Source organism: Lactuca virosa, chromosome 9, assembly GCF_052849685.1.
Source record: "Lactuca virosa cultivar CGN04683 chromosome 9, Lactuca_virosa_CGN04683_v6, whole genome shotgun sequence".
Taxonomy (NCBI): domain Eukaryota; kingdom Viridiplantae; phylum Streptophyta; class Magnoliopsida; order Asterales; family Asteraceae; genus Lactuca; species Lactuca virosa.
In genome coordinates this window covers 161,785,931-161,805,838 of record NC_136434.1, presented here as the reverse complement: position 1 = coordinate 161,805,838, position 19,908 = coordinate 161,785,931, and the positions used below count along the sequence as shown (strand labels likewise).

Genomic DNA, 19,908 nt, shown 5'->3' with positions numbered 1-19,908 from the left:
ACCTGGACTTAACAAGGTAGGCAAAGGGTAACTTAATATTTATCATAGTATCGGTGGAGCGTGTGTGGTTAACCGGCACATCGATTGAGGGGTAAATATTAAGGGTACCAAGTACATTTGCATGGTTACTTCACACCTTGTTTTGTGATCCTCGGCATCCCAGTCACAAAACCTGAAGGGCACACTCGAGATTGAAACATGCCATTGAAAAGTTCAATGAATCTCAAAAGAATCTAGGAGTTTCAAAACCAATTAAGACCTAATAATACATTTCGTTTATCTTGGTGGAAAATGGTGAATCGTCATTCACCTACCTTCAAATATTTTATAGCTTGGATTACGGCATCCCTCTTCCAAGTTATAAAATAGTTTGTTGGGTCCTAGCCTTAATATATCATATTGGGTGTTATATTAAGGACTTAAATCAACTTTACGTGAATTTATCCCATTGTTGATGTCTGGTTTAGACAACAATGATCTTCCCAAACCAAGCTTTCCTAATGAATATGACTTCCCGAGTTTGGCTCATGGAAGTCATACTTCTCTTCCTCCACCTCCTCCAATTATTCTCCCTAACCCACAAGTTCAAGGTCACTCAAGCCCTAATGGCAAGCAAGGTCTATGTGTGATCACATCTTAGAGATGAAGTCACATATTGACAAGCCGGGAGAGTTGGGTGTCAAAGTCTTGAGAAAGTTGGATGTTCAATCGCTTTCTAAGTCACATAGTGAGTTCCTTTGGGACTACTATGAAACAGACTATGACATGAACCTTAATGATCATATCTATTTGCTTGGTGCTGCTGAATCAGCAATGATTTGGAACGATAGTAAAGCAAATTTGATTAGAAGATCAAATTCCCAAAAACTTTATGGACAGTGACAATGGTGACACTAGAAATCCAGAAAAAGCATTCTCTTCCCAATGGAAAGGGATTGGCCATAGTCAACCCGGTTGACCAAATGGTAAAGAGAAAGGCTAAGTCTGAGATAGTCCCATTACCAAAGGGTCCATATGTTTATTTTGCCAAAGGAAGGGGCGTTGATTGCAAAGCTGCCAAATTTACCTAAGGATGTTAAAGTCAATAAGTTTGACTCTACATCAGGTAGAGCCCATTATCTAACTATGTTAAGTTCTATTCTGAGATCCTCATTACATGATGTGACTGGGTCACATGTTGATGTTTTCAGAATCAAAGAATAGAGAGAAATCTTAAAGGAAGTATATGTTGATTTTGATCGCGAAGGTGGATTTCGATCGCATCAGAATTTTGAGCAGTTGCTTAAGAAGTTATGATATATTGCTAAGGAATAGATAACAACAAGGTTTTCATATGGATTGTAAAGATAAGTTTTTCCGCAAAGTTTTAAAATAAAAGAAAAAGGTTTTGATTTTATTTATTTTAAGTATCCTTACAATGGCATTTGTGAAAAGTTGTTGCTTATAAGATTCCATTGATAGCAATATTGGAAAAATGGATTTGATTCTTTCGGTTGTGGTAGTGTCTAATATTACCAAATAAGGAAAGATTCTCATCACCCAAGGTTCAATTGGACCGAAACTTGGAATCATGCAAGTTGTATAGTATGATGAATGAGAACTTTTAGCTTGGAAAATTAAGACTAATTCCTTATGTGAATAAGGAAAGGACTAAGGGATCGAGTACACATTCTTGTGCACTGGTCAAGTCCACCACAAAAGATCAAGAAGACTATTCGTCATGATTTACTTAAGTTCAGTAAATATGGTTATACTTATAAGTTTAAGTATAAGTCTGTAGCATTGGAGAAGTTTCAATGTGAGACAGAACGAATAAGAAGAATCAAAGTATGGCAGAAAGATAAAAGTTTCTTAAATCTGAAAAGATGGGAGAGTACTTTAGTATCATGTTTATGATCATCTTAATGATTAAGATACCATATCACAATTGGTCCTCTAAAGTCAAGAAGAGGAGTCATGAATTGTTGAAATGGTTAAATCAAAAAGATGAGTCATACTTCGTTCCAAAACAATTCTTAGAGTCATACTCCAAGATTGTAACTTGAAGTGACATATCTTAAAGAGGGTTTGTTAACACTAGTCAAATGTAAGAGTAAAAGGTTATCTACTCTTGTACATTTGAAATTGGTAAGTTGTGATGTTTTGGATAAAACAGAGACCAACTTAGGCCAATTGTGTAAAGTGTTAGTCTTGATAAAGAATCCGCACTATCTCTTGAATATTTGACAAGGGAGTCTTATATGTCAAGAGGACAGTGGGAGTCTTAAAGCTCTTGAAAGTTTCAAGACTTAATCAAGAATAAAACCTAAAGTCCTTCACTAGCACACGACTTGAGGTTTATAACCTATCGTGTTGAAATTTTTGTGCCTATTCAAGTTGGCTTTGCATAGGAGTTCTGAGAGTTCTCAATTGGTTGCACAACTACTTGGAAGCAATGGCAGGCACCAGAGCTGCCAAATGGTAAGAATTTAAGATTGCACAAGTTTAATCAATATGAGTTTGGATTTGTCACTAACATTGTCTTATGATTATGGTTTTGACAAATTCACATGGATAAGAACACATACACTATTAAATCTAAGTGTCATAAGGTTTCTCTCCGATTCATGAAAATGATGGTGAGGAAACACTTTCACTAAGTAGATTTTAGCTAGATAGCAATTGTGATATTTGCATTCTCAAAGTCGTTAGTGGAGCGTGTGTGGTTTACCGGCACACTAACATGGACTTGTGAGAAGTGGCAAAGGTATAAACAATTGAGACTATGATTACGGCATCCCTTTTCGTAGTTCTAAAATTGTTTAGACACACATGTGAGCTATCTAAGAGAGGTGTATGATTTTGATAAAGTTTTATCAAAACAATCTAGTATCAGAAATCTGAACTTTGGTAAGAAAGTCAGCTGATTTCTGAGTACATGTCAAAGCTAGTGGGAGCATAAGTGTTATGCTAATAATCATCATGTTAGTGGGAGCATGATAATTATGACAAAGGTTGCAAGTTAGCAATGTTAATTATAGAAAACAAAAGTTTCAATTCGTGAGGTTGCAGAGGTTGAAAAAGTTGTTTTGCTATAATTAAGGGAGAGGAAATTATACTTCATTTCAATTCTAAAAAGCTTAGATTGAGATTTTAATCGTATTTAATCAAGGATATATATATGAATTTCATGTTGGAATGGCTCAACATAAGGAAATTCTATATATGGGTCCATTATTTGCGTTCTAAAATTCGATTATGATTACGGCATCCCTTTTCATAATCTGAATTTTGAGAACTTGGCAAATTGAAATGGAAATATTATAGCAAAAGACTGGTTTAGTCTTTATGTGAGACATCATGAATCGTGTCCCATATGCTTCGGATATAGGATCGATTACATGTGCTATATTCATCCTTTCTAAAATTTTCCAAATGCCTGGGGCATTATGAAGGGAAAAGGTCTAGAATTGGATATGACTAAAATGATTAAGCAATTGTCGAGGACAATCTAAGGTTTACCAAAGATTGGTTGCTCAAGGACAGTTGGAAGTATAATGTTAATTCTGGAAGGACCATATTGACATAATCTGTAAGGAGGCAACTCTTGTTCATAAGTGATAGTCAAAATGGAATATGGAAATGTTTCAAAGTTAGAAATTATTCAATCTGTGTAAGATTAGGAAACTTAATGAAAGAAGGATGTTTCCAAGGAGCTGATCTCCTTTGGAATGCTCTGTAATGATTGTTGTCAAGTCTTTCTGACTTCGTGCATAATCATTAAGAGGATCAATGCATATAAGCTTAGAATCTAACAGATTTCAGTAAATGGCATGAATTTGGAATTCTTGCATTTGCAGTAAGGATTTGGGACTGTGAAAAGAGGATCATTGGAGTGATGTTCAATTGATCTATTTTACAAAGTAAAGATCATAGACAAACATAGTATGCATACTTGGTGTATGGCATGACTAGTGTTTAGAAAACATAGTGTACATGCTTGGAGCATGTGACAACTATTGTTTTAAATTCAAGTATAAAGTTGATAAATCGAAACAATGAATAATGAGTAATCAGTATGGTGATAAATAAAAGTGTTTATTTATATTCATAGGGTTTGATACCATATTTGATTCATTTATTCTTGTGTTTCACTTTGCATGTTTTGACTTCCAGAATAACTAAGTCGCTCTTCCTGAATGATTAAGTTATTCAAACCATCCACAGTCTGTCATATGTTGGAAGTAGATATGAATCAAGACTGTCATGGGTTGGTTTGTAGAGGTCCAAGTTGGTGGACAAAAGTGGTGCTACAACACTCATGAGTGCTCATAAGTTCTGAGTATTGGATTCAACCCGCGCTCATTTGAATCACTTCATGGATTTTATCACGAGTGATCATGAGACGATAATATCTTATATTCTTCAAACCTAGAGATATGAGTTGTTACTATGAGTTGGTTATACATTGATTGCACGAAAACGCATTGGTAACTCGATGTTATAAAACGTGCCTTTGTGTATGATTCAACAAGTAGTAGAACAAGCCATATGAGTCGAAGTTTATCCATTCCTTTTACCTTCGGGATAAAAGCGATATCTGTGGGCCCCTCGATGATTTAAAGATGATACATGTGAGTGCTTGGCCAAGCCAGGACTGATTTGATTTGTTCAATCAGTCAGTCATCATGAATTGGAAATCAGGAAACAACAAATGGACAGAGAGAATGATTGATAATCCATGTCTCGGTCTATATGATATCTAAAATGGAGGAATATATGATCCCTTATCTAATGGACTAGTCATTGACAAAGGTCAGAGTTCATCGACAAGGTCAGAGTTCGACAGAAGCTTTTGAGAGCTACGATTGCTGATCGGTTCCTGAAGTCATACGCAATAATAGTTTTAGACTTATCCAAGTGGGAGACTGTTGGATTAATGTCTAAGTCCATAACTATAATTGGTAAGACTTGACCCGACCCGGCATGGTCCATTTGGGTTGCATGGTATCATGCATTTGGATAGACTATAATGAGAGAAATAACACTTAAGGTTGGTTAATATATTATAAGTTCTAATATATTAATAAGGTTATTTAATTAGTATTGATCAAGAATTAATTTGGAATTAATTAAGTGATCAAAAGGAGACTAATTAAATATATGGGTTGATTGTGTAAATCATTCATTCTTATATATGTGGGCTTGTGATCCAAGATTCCTTATGTTGGACTAAGTCCATGGGGTGACCCATGGATACTCCATGGAGGTTAAAATCCATGGAGCATAAGGAATGGGTAAAGTTATGAGTTACATGGTGTAACCCTAATAGCCACCATATAAAAGAATCCCATGGCTCAAGAAATCGTGGACTAATGTGTGAGTGTGAGGGCTAGATGATTTCAAGGATTGTTCAAGTTTCTCTCAAGTTATTCCAAGTGTATTTGGTGTTGTGTGAACCATTTGAGATGTCACACTTGGGGCACTAGGCACTCAAGCTTCATGAAGACATTCTACATCAAAGAGGTATGTATTCTATCTTTTTATATTTATTATTTTGTAAGCTAGATTAGGATAATACCTTGGATGTTCATAATTGTATGTATAATAGAGAAAACATAGATCCAAGGTATTTAGGGTTGCATGTACACTTAGGAGTGTTAGAATGCTCATAACCCAACAGAAAGGATCCGAGGACAATATCCTCTATTTGTTAAGGATAGTCAAGGTCTCTTGACATAGTGTGGCCGGGTGTGGGTACCGGTGACCGGGGGAGTGAGACAAAAGATATTAGAGGAAGCGCATAAGTCCAAGTTCTCTATACATCCAAGAGCTACGAAAATGTATAGGGACTTGAGGCTGAGTTATTGGTGGCCATGCACGAAGCGTGAAATTGCTTGGTTTGTAGAGCGGTGCTTGACTTGCAGGAAGGTCAAGGCCGAGCATCAGCGGCCTCACGATAAGGTCCAGCCACTACCCATTCCCATGTGGAAATGGGAGGAGATCACGATGGACTTCATTACGAAGTTGCCAAGGACGGCGAGAGGTGTGGATGCCATATGGGTGATTGTGGATAGACTGACGAAGAGTGCCCATTTCGTTCCGATATCCAAAAGTATATCCGCAGAGAAGTTGGCAGATATTTACATGCGTGAGGTGGTGGTTAGACATGGGGTGCATGTGGAGGTAGTTTCTGACCGCGATGTTCGGTTTACATCTAGGTTCTGGAAGAAATTCCATGAGGAGCTGGGCACTCAGCTACATTTTAGCACGACGTACCACCCCCAGACCGACGGTCAGGGTGAGAGAACGATCCAGACACTGGAGGATATGCTACGGGCATGCATGTTGGATTTTGGAGGGAGTTGGGATACGTACCTCCCACTGGCAGAGTTTTCATACAACAACAGTTATCACGCCAGTATCGACCGAGCTCCATTCGAGATGTTATATGGTCGAAGGTGCCGAACCCCGGTTTGTTGGGATGAGGTTGGACACCCGGTCATGGGAAACACTGAAGTAGTGCTCAAGACTACTGGTTTGATTCAGCAGGTGCGCGACCGGTTGCGGGACGCGCAGAGCCATCAGAAGAGCTATGCTGACTGACGACGATCAGACCTTGAGTTTCAGGTGGGGGATTTCGTGTTGCTGAAGGTCTCACCCTGGAAAGGAATCATCAGGTTTCGAAAGAGGGGCAAGCTGGGGCCTCGGTATATAGGCCCGTTCAGGATCACAGCCCGGGTGGGCAAATGACATATCGCTTGGATTTGCCAGAGGAGCTAGGCCAGATTCAAAACACATTCCATGTGTCGCAACTTCGTAAGTGTGTCACAGACGAGGATGCAGTTGTCTCGTTGGGTGATATCCAGGTGGATGAGAGCTGGAACTACATCGAGCAGCTCGTTGCCATCTTGGATAGGAAGACAAAGGTTCTTCATAATAAGGAAGTAAGACTGGTAAATGTGCAATGGCAGCATCGGAGAGGCTCCGAATGGACTTGGGAGCCGGAAGAGGAGATGCAAGAGCACTATCCAGAACTATTCGTTTTGGAAGACTTCAAGGACGAAGTCTAGTTCAAGTGGGGGAGACTTCTAACACCAGATCTGAATTGGGAAGGATTTATGCATGAACTCGGCGAGTTGGGAGCCCAACTCGTCGAGTAGAATTGTGAAATCATGAAACATGGACGGGACCGACTCGACGAGTCGGAGGGTCGACTCGGCGAGTCCGAGCGGATGAAAGAAGACCCTAATTTTGGGGTTTGCCCCCTATATAAACATCATTATAAACCCTTGTGGCCTCCCTTATCACGGTAAAGACCGTTTACGGCGGCAAACTCTCGAAGGTGTGAAGTGAGTGCATTTGGGGGCTATCTTTGGGATTTTGGGGAGAATTCCAAGCTTGAAGAGGAAGTACCAAGAGGAAAACACTAGATCAAGTGTCTATTTCGTGTTGGGCATTCGTTTGAGGTATCAATCTGTCATTTTCGGTTTTAAAATTGTTTTGAGTATTATGGCCATGAGAGGCCTTGCATGCACGTAGAGTTTGCAACTTTACGTGTTATCTGCACTAGTAGAGGATATATCTAAAGTTTGGGACCCTGAGTCCCACTGGAACGGGTTTACGACCAAGGTTCATGGCCAAGGTTCACGGACAAGGGTTCACGACCAAGGTTCACGGCCAAGGGTTTACGGTAAAGGGTGTTCGGTAGGTGGTTTACGGCCATGAACATCAAGGAAATCGACAAGTCCCTTTGGTGACTCGGTGAGTCGATGAGTTAAGCAGGGACCCGCCGAGTGACTGATTGTACTCGTCGAGTCAAGGGCAATATGGACTGTTGACATTGACCATAGACCTAGACTTTGACCAGCTTTGACTTAGAGGGGTCTTAGGGACTGAGTTAATTTACTTATTGGTTATAGTCAGTTTGGGAAGAGTAGCAAGACATATTCGAATTCATTTTCCGTTTTAGCTTTGTGAGGTGAGTTTTCTCACCATACCAATGGGTCTAAGGCACCAAGGCTGTCCCATTTTACGTTAGTTGGATTACTTGCTTTGTAGAGGTGTGATATGTGTGTATGCATGATATGCGGTAGAGACAGCCCTTTAGGGCTAATGGTAGAGACATACTTTATGGATGATGGTAGAGATAGCCTTGTGGCTAGTGGTAGAGATAGCCTCGTGGCTAATGGTAGAGATAGTCCTGGTGGTAGACGGTAAAGATAGCTTCATAGCTATTAGCGTGTGATATGTGGTAGAGATAGCTTTATAGCTAATGTGATATGTGGTTTGTGTGGGGTATACTATGGGGGACTCACTAATATTTCAGCTTACCTTTTGTGGATTTGTTTCAGGTACATCGGAGCCCAAGGGCAAAGGCAAGGTGTGATGATGCGGCGTGCACTCTATCTCTCTTTTCCGATATGGGTTGGGGGACACTCTGATGTTTGAAAATAATAATGTTGTAATGATGGTGGTTTTGAAAACAATTATTGGGATTTTCATGTTTTATGAAATAAGGTTGACTAATTAAAAATGAAAAATTTCTTTGTAAAATTTGGGTCGTTACATAATTCTCGACCGATCTTAAATTTAACAGTACGAGGAGATTATACTGTTAAATGTCCGTGTAAAATTCATAACTTCTACATACAGACTCCGTTTCCGTATGTATTTTTAGAGTTGAGTTCCTATTAATGAGTTCTTCAATTCTCATTTAGGTCGCGTAGGCCAAAAATCCCTCGATCTAAAATTCAAATTTCGGGTTGTGCACTGCTATGCCAAATCTTAGAAAAATCATAACTTCCTCATACGCAGTCAGATTTGGGCGTTCTTTTTATGTATGTTCTCGGTTTAACGTATACTACAACTTTCATTTATATCTCTAAGGCTTAAAAGTAGTTTATCAAAAAATTACTTTTTACGATTCCCGGTGCCGTGCCGGTTTTGCCGTAAAACTTCGACAAGTCATAACTTCTTCGTTATAACTCGGATTTCGGCGTTCTTTATATGTACGGAACCCTTATGACATATACTATAACTTGGATAAGATTATTTATTCTAAATAACCTTCTACTAAAAATTCATTTTTACGCTTATTGTCTCTAAATTGACTAGCCCGAATCTGCGGGGGTTACTTTTATCTCCTCATTAGGATGATTACGTCCCAGAATCATCAACGAAACAGGGCTTGTATAATGACTCCACACATTATCTCTTCATCCTAGGTGATAACCGTAACTTCTATGTTCCCTTGAGTTAACATCTAACTCTTGGACTTCTTTAACAACAGTCGGTGCTCGATCTTGAATCCACCCTCTATCTCATGTTAGACTTTCAATTATGACTTCCAAGTCACAATCTCGATTCCTTATTGGGGACTCCTTATTCTTAACAAATTAAAATAAGTTCTTTGATCACCACCATGGACCAATGGGTCATGTTCTAATGACCTCTCATCGTATGATACAACGCTTAGACTCGGGTCTTTTAGAGTCAAATTCCAGACTTAAAGCACAACTTCCTTCATGCTCTATTGTGATATACTCGTATTCTAACATGTAGCACTTCTAGCTACAAGCTCTTACAATGATTGTGATACTTCTATTGATCGCTTCGATCATCTTTTATTTCATTCTTTTGTCTTAAGTCAGATGTGACATCAAACTTAGTTCTTTGAACCACGTAACATATTCGTCTTAGTCGGACTCGATTTGATATGACCACTAGGGTCGAAATAACAATCATATTCTTAGTCATCACCGAAACAATGGTAACGACATACATGAACAAAACGGAATCAATTATTGGCTTCCTTGTAACCTTGTGACTTTCCCGGATCCAAGCGCGAGTCCTGTGCTTCCGATAGTATAGGTCTAAAATTTTCCCTGGACTCTACTAGGACTTCTTCCATGCGTATCTTCAATCATCAATTCTGTTTCAACTCGGTTGGTGGTGGAAACGCCACACGATGAGACAACATCAGAAATTACACCGATCGTTCCATCATCCCACCAATCGAAGGTGTACTTTAGACGTACCTTACTCCTCTGAACGTACTGTTTATGTTATCAGACATATTCTAAAGCACTACTAGAAAAACAGCCTTTTACAATGCGCAATGCGTGTCGTTAAACGCTCAGACGACGCGCAAATGCGCGTCAAGGAAGGCCCTGTCATAACGAGAGACGACATGCTTTTGCGTATCGTCTATAGACGACGCGCATTTACGACGCGCATTTATGACACACAATGCGTATCATTAAAACCCCTGTCAAGAAAGGCCATGTCATAAATGAAGATGACACACATTTTTGCGTACGTAAATTTAAATGTTTAAAAAAAATATTTATATATTTATTAATTTTTAAATTAAATTTGCATTTAATGTCTCATAATAGAAATAAAATACCATATACAAAAAATACAATCCATTGCATAAAATTTAATGGCATACAATTCTATTTCTTACAATATATAAATTTGCATTCATCTAATCTACTCTGTGTTTCATACTAACAATTGAAATGAAGAATGAAACACTTGCATTTGCAGCATCTTATCTCTTTCAACTTGATCTTTCTTTTCCTATTCTAACTCTAGAGCTATTCACTTTCATCAACCCTGTAAACACAACACAAAATCACTTGTCATTTTCATTCTACTTTTAAAATTAATTCTTATTAGGACATTCTACTTTTAAACCTACCAATATAGAAAATTTTTTAAAGAGTATAATTTATAATTTTTTTTATGGAAAGTACATTGCTATTTCTTGAATACAAGATGTTACAAATCAAGAAATTTACATGGATTGTTGACCACCAGTTTCCTGCATCATCTAAGTATATAAGTACTCATCATGAACCTGCAAGACACGAGACATCAAATAAATCAAAATTAAAATTTGATTTTCTTTTCCTTTCAGTAACGATTAACATTTAACAAAAAAAATAAAAGGCCCCACCCCATCACTCTCTACCTTTTAAAAAACAAAAGGTGACATGCGTCCATCACTCTCACGATAAAAGTGAGCATAATAGCTTGCTGGATCAAACGGTTGCTGAACCTGTAAGTAATTTTCTCAAATACATCATTTTTTTAATTAATTAATTAATGGATTATAAATAAATAAATAAAAAAGGGTGGTAGGGTCTTACTACAAAGCTTGGGACATGAGAAGCATCGCGTTCCTGAGACTCAGTGTTTTTAAAAGATGTAACTTGGCTTCCAATCATTGGTGGCATGAACCCAAAACTAAAGTTTGGATTTGGTGATGTATGAACAGTTGGGTATTGATGACTTGGAGTAGGGAGTAAAGAAGAAGAAGAATAAGAAGTCTCTTGCTTCGGCTCTCAGTAATCGGGTACCGCATTCAATGACATGTCACCTTCCGTTGGTAAATTCTCGGGTACATTAGATGAAGATGTGGTAGGGCGTTCAAGATGATCCTACTCTCCATCAGCATTTTCATTTCTGAACCAATAAAGTACATACATTTATCATAAAATGTTGTCTACTCCAATATGAAATAAAACCTAAGTAACAGAAACCTGGATTGCATTTGATCCTCTATAGTTTCATTAGCCTCCTAAGATGCTTCAGAAGTCTTGTCACTCACAGTCACAGCCACAGGACCATTTGAGTTTGAGGAGGTTTTATTAAAACCAAAAGTTGCATCAAACCTCCCAAAATAGAATCCGAGTTTTTCGGCTTCAGGAACATGAAGGTGATTTGGGATAATGACATGTTTATCATCTGAAATGTAGGACTCCTTCAGCTTCTTCTCAACTTCATCCTCCTTTGAATCAAGATTAGTGGAGGATGCAGAAGAAACTGTTGTTGGAGTATGAGCTTCAACTAGAACCACAACCACAAGCACCTTAATTGACCTTTGACTTTGAGCAATTGATTTTGGTTTCCATTCCATGCTAGGACCAACTATAGGAAATCAAAAACAAGTTTGTCATTAAGTTCTACTGTTTCACTTCTAATAAAAGCATTCAGTTAAAAGTTAAGGTATCATCGTCTTGATACCTTTTTGAGGTCCAATTGCTTGTTGGATCCTATTATTATAATTTGATGAAGGCCTGGAAATGGAAAAGGAGACATGAGAAGATGATCCTGGTCGTGAAGAAGACTCTGAAACCACATTCTTCCCGACTCCCTGAAGCTCACTGGGTCCCACCTTCCCTTGCTCAGAACCAGCTGCCATGTTTAACCATTCATAAATACAATTAATTTACATCAAATACAAAACAAGATGATAACAAAATGGTGATTAAATAAATTAAAAAAAAAGGTTCTCACAAGAAGTCGATTTGATCACAAGTGGGGTCTCTTGAATTTGTTCAACTGCAGCTACTTTACTCCCAACCTCATGTCTAATAGTACCCACAGGGCACAGACAACTGTGAATCTTGTGATGGCATCAAAATAGGATCTTTTTTGGACAAATATACCCTTGGTGAAGGTGATACTGATGGTGTCTTGGATGCAGATGTGTTTTTGGAAGTCAACAAGATTGGCACATGTCCACTTTCAGAAGACCCTAAGGCAACAGTTGGGATCTTAATTGACTTAACAGGAATAACCTTTGGCACTTGGCCCTCTATCTTACTACTAGATGTAGATGAAGTCACTTCATATTGCTTCTTATCACTTTCAACAGATGTATCTTTACTCTTCTGACCCTGAGGAATTGACTGATTTGCCCCTTCCTCTGCACCTTTATTGATTATCCCGTTTTCCTTTCAAGAAAGACCTGTTCTTCAACAGATGGCATCGGTATTTTGCTGCTTATTAAAAAAAGGAAGAAATTGAATCATGAAAAAGAGAAGATGGATTGGTTTCTTGAAAAGAAAGGTGGAGAAAGGTTGAAAATAGAACCTGATTGGGAAGAACAAAAAGCTTAGATGCTTCATTTATTTCTTCCAAGATGTTCCTGAATGCACTCCACCCTTCATCTCTAGTGCTTCCTGCTGGGACAATGATAGTACTCCTGTTTCTACTAACTGAAGCTTCGGATACCTGTAGACACACTCCATTAACATAGGATATGCTTTCATGTTTCATGTTTCATGTTTCATGTTTCTGAAGATTCTGTTTGTGTACAATAACAGGTTGCATTTAGAACCTCTTCTTTAATTAAATCTTTAAATATTAGCAATCTCAACAAACATTATTGCATTCTCTTTAGGATTTCTACATGATTATACAGGCACAAACATAAAAACCTACAAGCTTCCACGTTTTTAATCATACTGAAACCATAATTACACAACTACGTACCTTGAGAAACCGACCCCTCCTGTTTTCCCCAATGTCAAAGTAAAACACCTGAAGAAAGAACCCTAATCAGAAAGGTAATTGGACAGATATGAAGGTTATTTGAAAGAAAAATCTATGATGATTGTTGAAGAAACTAGGAAAGTCAATCCACATTTTGTAGAGTAATAAATATGAAAGCGTATGTATAGTATGTGTAATGTGTAATATAATAAATTGCCTTGCTATCAAGCTGGAGTTCCTTGCTAGAAATATCTTGGTCATCAGAAGTGACGTACTAGTTGAAGATATAAAAGAACCAATAGATTCCATTGAAAGGTACGATTATGGTGGACCTTATCGTCGACGTCTTCTCCGATATCTTCAGGTAACAAACGCGTGGATTCTCCTTGAGATCAAAGTAAAACTACTTATGCTCCACGTCATTCCCATCGATTCCTGCACCTCCGCCGCCGCCTGAGTTAAACTCCATCTCCTTGAGATCAAAGTAAAAAAAGAAGCTGATGACATCGTATGAGGATGGTTTGGGATCGAAACGTAAAGCTTACATGGAAACCAGATCTTGGTGAAGACCAAAATATGCAAAGAAATAGTGTGTTCATCTCCCATTACGTGTTTTGAACCAGGCGAGAGGGATGAGATGGAAATACGAGAGTGAGGTAGAAAAAATTAGGGTCGGATTTAGGAACCCTAAATCATCGGCTCAAATTGATAAGTGGGAGGTAAGAACCCTAAATCCTCAGCTCATTAGGGTCGAATTAAGAGTGTAAGAACTTGTTGGAACCGAGAATTAGGTTTTTGGTGGAGGTGATGGATCGAGGAATTGAGGAAGCTGTGGATGAAGACGAAGGCCTAACTCGAAGTGGCGGGGAATTTTTGGGATGAATAAGCGGGGGTTAATTTTTTGGATTTCATTTTTCCCCTTAAAAACGCGTGTTTCCTTAAGAAAATATAAAGCGACACAGTTACACGACGCACATTTTTTAATAGGCGCCCTCCGTATTTTTTTTTCTGACACTAATTTTAGGGCACGCAAAAATGCGTGTCCTCTATCCTTTAAATTTTGGAAAACTGACATTAATTTTTAGGGCACACACAAATGTGCGTCCTCTATCAGTGTATGTCATTAATTGTGCATCGGAAAAGGCTATTTTTCTAGTAGTGAAGGCAAGATACCACTCTTACGATATCTTCCGATAGGTGTCATTCACTATCATAAGCCTTTTCATTTCCTCCATTTACTCAATTCTCTACGAGTCTTCACCATGATGTTCTGCACACCATAGAAGTCGTTTGGTGTGTCGAGACAAGAATATAGATAGAGGAAGTTTTAGACGCGTATTCCTCCTTATTACTTCGAAAAATTACATGCCAGTTCTAATATCATAATTAAACGTTTAGAAATCTGAACACATAAAATTTCCAAATCCGGTCGGCAACAGACCATAGATCCGATCAAATGATAAAATAAAACATCATAAATCATTTAGCACATAAAAGCCTTTTAGGCATCTTCCCTAATTAAGCTAATGCTTGTGTCTATTCAGGTGTACTTCCTAAAATATATTAGACACACTCCTCACGATCATCGCTTAGCATTCTATGTTTAAGTCTAGAAATAAATCCTTATTCCTAGTTCGCTTAAACTAATGTTTTGATACCAACTGTGACATCCCCATTTTCACGACCAGAAAAGACCGATTTTGTATATGCTTTATAAAAAAAACCAGAGTACCTCTTTTAAGAAAAATGTTGCAGAATTTGTTCCCAGAAAAACATGATAAATACGTTATCAAAGCATTTCCGAAGAAAATGTATTTTTATCCATTTTAAAACATTTGGGATGTCATCGTCAATACAGAAACATAAGCATAAACAGAGCTTACATTAATATCAACACATGTGATACAAATAAGCTTGAGTGGGTTAGGTTGGGAAACCTGGTGAGTACATAGGGTTTTCAACCCACAATAATATAATTATTATGTTAAACATCAAAACAATCAACCCAATTACCCATCCCCATTATCTTCTTTATTCTTAAGGATCTACCCTAAGATTCAGTTATTCCTCGTTCATTCATTCCTAAGGAATCGACACTAAGTCTGCATAGTCGCCAGGGTTTATCTCGTTTATTGACAGTATCGTTTTAGAGAGTCCACTCGTAATACCTGTAAATGGGTTTTTAGAGTACACTGGGTGAACACATCGTTCACAACACCTACAGGTTGCGAGCCTGCTAGTGTTCCACTAGACTGTCTAGAATAGTCCGTGGTTATCATCCATACTCTGCTAGATGACGGGGACATCGCTTGGGTCATCGTTTGGCTCATCGTTTTGGCTAATCGATTTGGCTCATCGTTTTGGCTCATCCTTTGGGCTCATCGATTTGGCTCATCGTTTTGGCTCATCGCTTTGGCTCATCTCTTAGGTCATCGCTTTGGCTCATCGCTTCGCACCATATTTTATCACTCATGTATCATCGCTCATCATTCATCTCATCTTTCATCGCTCATCATTTATCTCACCTTTCATCGCTCATCATTTATCTCACCTCAAATCTACCCATGTTTTACCCAACACATTTTGTAGATATAAAATACATATACAGTTTAGATCATTTAAAACATGTATAAAACGTTTCATCCAGCATAGACAGCAAGTATTCAGACAGTATACACACATAGCACGTAATTTCTATAAAATACTTCATATCTATGTGTAAGATGAAAGTAACTATGCACTCTCTTGTCAAAGTGACGACTCGAAATTCGAGCAGCCCTTTATTGCGACTAATTATTAGTCTAGATTCATCATCAACTCAAAGTCTACTTCATGATCTATCAAGTAAGGAACAACCAGGTAGGATCATATCAGAGATAGGGTCCGTTTGGTATACGAAGTATACTGTTTGGAAATCCCACTTTAAACACCTCACTAAATCACAGCCTAGACATCATCCACGTAAGTAGATCAATCAGTATAACGACTTGGAATCACTGATAAATCTTGTTTATAGGTTCATAATAATGATAATGAACTTAAACATAAGTTATACTTAAAGTAGGGTAAACATAACTCACTTACCGGGGGTTTGGCTAGGAGTCGGGCTCTACAGGGGCATAACTTCTGAGCGGAAAGCTCTTCTTCTCGGAGCCTTCGGGAGCTCCGAGGCTTCTGCCTCGTGCTAGGGAGGTTCCCTAGGCTTTTCGGGGGGTTTCGGGGCTAGAGAGGGGTTCTAGAGAGAGAGGGAAGTGATGGGAGGTGTGAGGCTTCACCTCTTATTTATAGGGGGCTGGAGGGTCACTCACGTCATGAGTTTGATGATGCTCACGTCGTGAGCCAGCTTGGGCTCCAAGTCTGAGCCTGGTGCTGACACGTGGCATCACACAGGGTGGAAATCATCTGATTTTCAAAAATTTATAACTTTCTCATACGAGATCCGTTTTCGACGTTATTTATATCCACACGTAGTTAAAAATAATATCTACAACTTTATTTTTGACTTCGTTGGCTAATTCTCGACCAATCTTAAATTTAACAGTACGAGGAGATTATACTGTTAAATGTCCGCGTAAATTTCATAACTTCTACATACAGACTCCGTTTTCGTAGGTATTTTTACCATTGAGTTCCTGTTAATTAGATCTTCAATTATCATTTAGGTCGCCTAGGCCAAATATCGCTCGATCTAAAATTCGAATTTCGGGTTGTGCACTGTTATGTGAAATCTTAGAAAAATCATAACTTGCTTATACGAAGTCAGATTTGAGCGTTCTTTTTGTGTAATTCTCGGTTTAAAGTATACTACAACTTTCATTTAGATCTCTAAGGCTAAAAAGTAGTTTATCAAAAAATCACTTTTTACAATTCCCGGTTCCGTGCCGGTTTTGCCGTAAAACTTCGACAGGTCATAACTTCTTCGTTATATCTCCGATTTCGGCGTTCTTTATATGTACAGAACCCTTGTGACATATACTATAACTTGGATAAGATTATTTATTCAAAATAATATTCTATTAAAAAGTCATTTTTGACGCTTATTGTCTCTAAATTGACTAGCCCGAATCTGCGGGCGTTACATCCAGGCCACCAAAACAAGCGAAACAGACTACTTGCTGTAAATGTGCTTGTGGGAACAATCAGAGACAAGGCATGTGCACGCCACCAGGGGCAGGCAGAAACAACTTCTACGTGAAGAAATAAACATGTTTTCACTGTGGAACACCTGGACACATTTCCAGAAATTGTCCAAATCGCACATATGTTCCCTACTATGCACAAGGATGGCAGAATGCAGCAAGAGGGAGATTTTCTAAAAGAAACCTGACTGGAACGCGAAAAATACCAAGAGTCAAACTCCTAAGGACAAGAAGGGTATGTCGGCCAAGAAGCCAGATTCAAGAGATGGTTAAGTTAAATGAAGATCATTAATTCAAAGTCATCTCGGAGATCGGCTTATCCCCAGAAGAAGAAGTGAATTACAGAGTGTTTCGAGTTCTAAAGCAAGTGATAAGGCATCCATCCGATCAAACAAGAAATGGGTTAAACCCGACTACAGATGGGTACCAAAGGTTCATACTCCCAGATCTTCTAATGTTTCTAACATTTCTTCGTTTTCTATATGTGATAAGCAGGATATGTATTGGGAGAGAGTACCTTGCGTAGATGACAAAGGTCAACCCATTTTCAAAATGGACTGGGTTCCAAAGACCAACTAATCCTGCACTCGGTGTTGGAGCAGCTATGGAGGCATATTGTCAGACCTTGGTTTGTCGATAGTGGCTGTTCTAGGCACATGATAGGAGACATCTCTCAACTGTACAACACTCACAATTTTAAGTGAGGGAATGTGTCCTTTGCGGGAATGGAATAAAGAAGAAGATCACAAATGGGGTTTGTACTTAACGATGTGAAGAATTTTTGGATCTGTTCTGAGATTGAAATATGCGTGCTGTTCTCATATCATCTGGTTGCAACTTCCATTGGTGAATTACGGTTTGAGTTTTCTTCCCGATACTCCAGAGTTTTTCATAAAATGATTCGTTTTGAAGACTAAATTGTTTTTAGATTTAGTTAGTTTAAATTTGAGCATTTTATTTCTTTTCTCTCATTTGCACAAATTTAGGGGGAGAAATAAAAAATGAAAAAAAAGTTTACAAAAACAAAAAATAAAAAAATAAAAAAATTCCAAAAATTATGTTCTCATGGTTGTTCGTTTGTAGGTGATCATTTGGGAAGTGATATCAAGATTGAGTGATAACGGGTAGTTTAAACAAGTGTAAGGCACTGAAACTGAGTTGTTTAGACTCTGTGTTCAATGTGCTGGTAGGCACAAAGGATTCAAAAGGACTAGACATAAATTGACAATGAAAGGACCTGACAATGTGGACTTAGATAGTTTCATTTAGACTGACCATACGACGCTCGGATAGATTGAGCAGTGAGATAAACAAGGGAGCCTGCGGAATACATTAAATTCATATGTATCTAGAATTGTGGCTCAACCTTTCCTCGATGTACGAACTTATGTCTTTAATTCCGGTACTGATAGGGTGACTGGGGGTTCTGATAAAGTAGGTCTGTAGGAAATTATTTTTTTGCTTTCTATCTGTCAGTCATATGTTGCCTCCTTTGCGTGATTGGAACATATCCGACCTGGAATGCAACATATGCAACTCTATTTCTATGCATCTTCTTATCTATGCAATTCTTTCTATCTGTTAGCCATATGCACCCTACTATCTCTCTATGTTAGTCATATGTTGTTCCCTCTGCGTGATTGGAAGACATCCGACCTGGGATACAACATATGCATTTCTATATCTATCTTCTCTCTTAATGATTGAATACTCACCTAAAGTAAGGAGATCTTTGGAAGGTCTTGATTACTGGGGTATATCGGGAAGTGGGGAACACGTTCTAGTGCATCTAAAATTTAACCATTTAATAGATTGTCTGTAGATCTCGCTGCTGAATTTAAGTGGACAACAATATCCTTGGTCTTCGCCAGCCAAATGGTCCATTTAGGAATATAGGTGCAATGTCTTGCCACTTATAATCTGTCCAACTTGTCAATATCCTTTGTGTTTAAGTGGACCACAATACCGGTGATTGACCAGATCTAAACATGCAGGTGTATGCTGATAAACAATATTGAATTGCTTGACAACTTTGATCCCAAAGGTCTTTGTTTTTGTTAAATTTGCTCATAGTTTTCCTCTATGCACAAATTTAGGGGGAGAATTAAAAAATTTAAAATAAAACAAAAATCAGAAAATTAAAAAATCCAAAAATATGTTTATTTCTTCCTTTATTTCTTTTTCAGAAAAATCAAAAATCCAAAAATATTTTTGTTTTACTTTCGAGTGTATTTTATTTTTTATTTTTACTTCTTAGTGATTACTATTGTGTGCTAAGTTTTTCTTTTAGTTATGTTTTTATCTCAAAATTTTCTTTGTCTTGAAAAGCGAATTCAAAAACAGAGAACTCAAAGGAAGAAGAGACTGTATCGGAACTTTCTGAGCCAAGGTTACATCCTTGAACAACTGTGGTGAGAAGCGTTTTGCATAACTCTGTGATCCACAGGGACTTTCTAGTCAATGGTTACTTTTCAAGGCGCAACGATGATCGTTAAAGAAT

At 38.1% G+C, this 19,908-nt stretch overlaps 1 pseudogene; it reads right to left on the bottom strand.

Moving 5' to 3' along the window:
- Positions 1-12,362: 12,362 nt before the first annotated feature.
- On the bottom strand, positions 12,363-13,738 carry LOC145139963 (uncharacterized; annotated as a pseudogene).
- Positions 13,739-19,908: the final 6,170 nt, after the last annotated feature.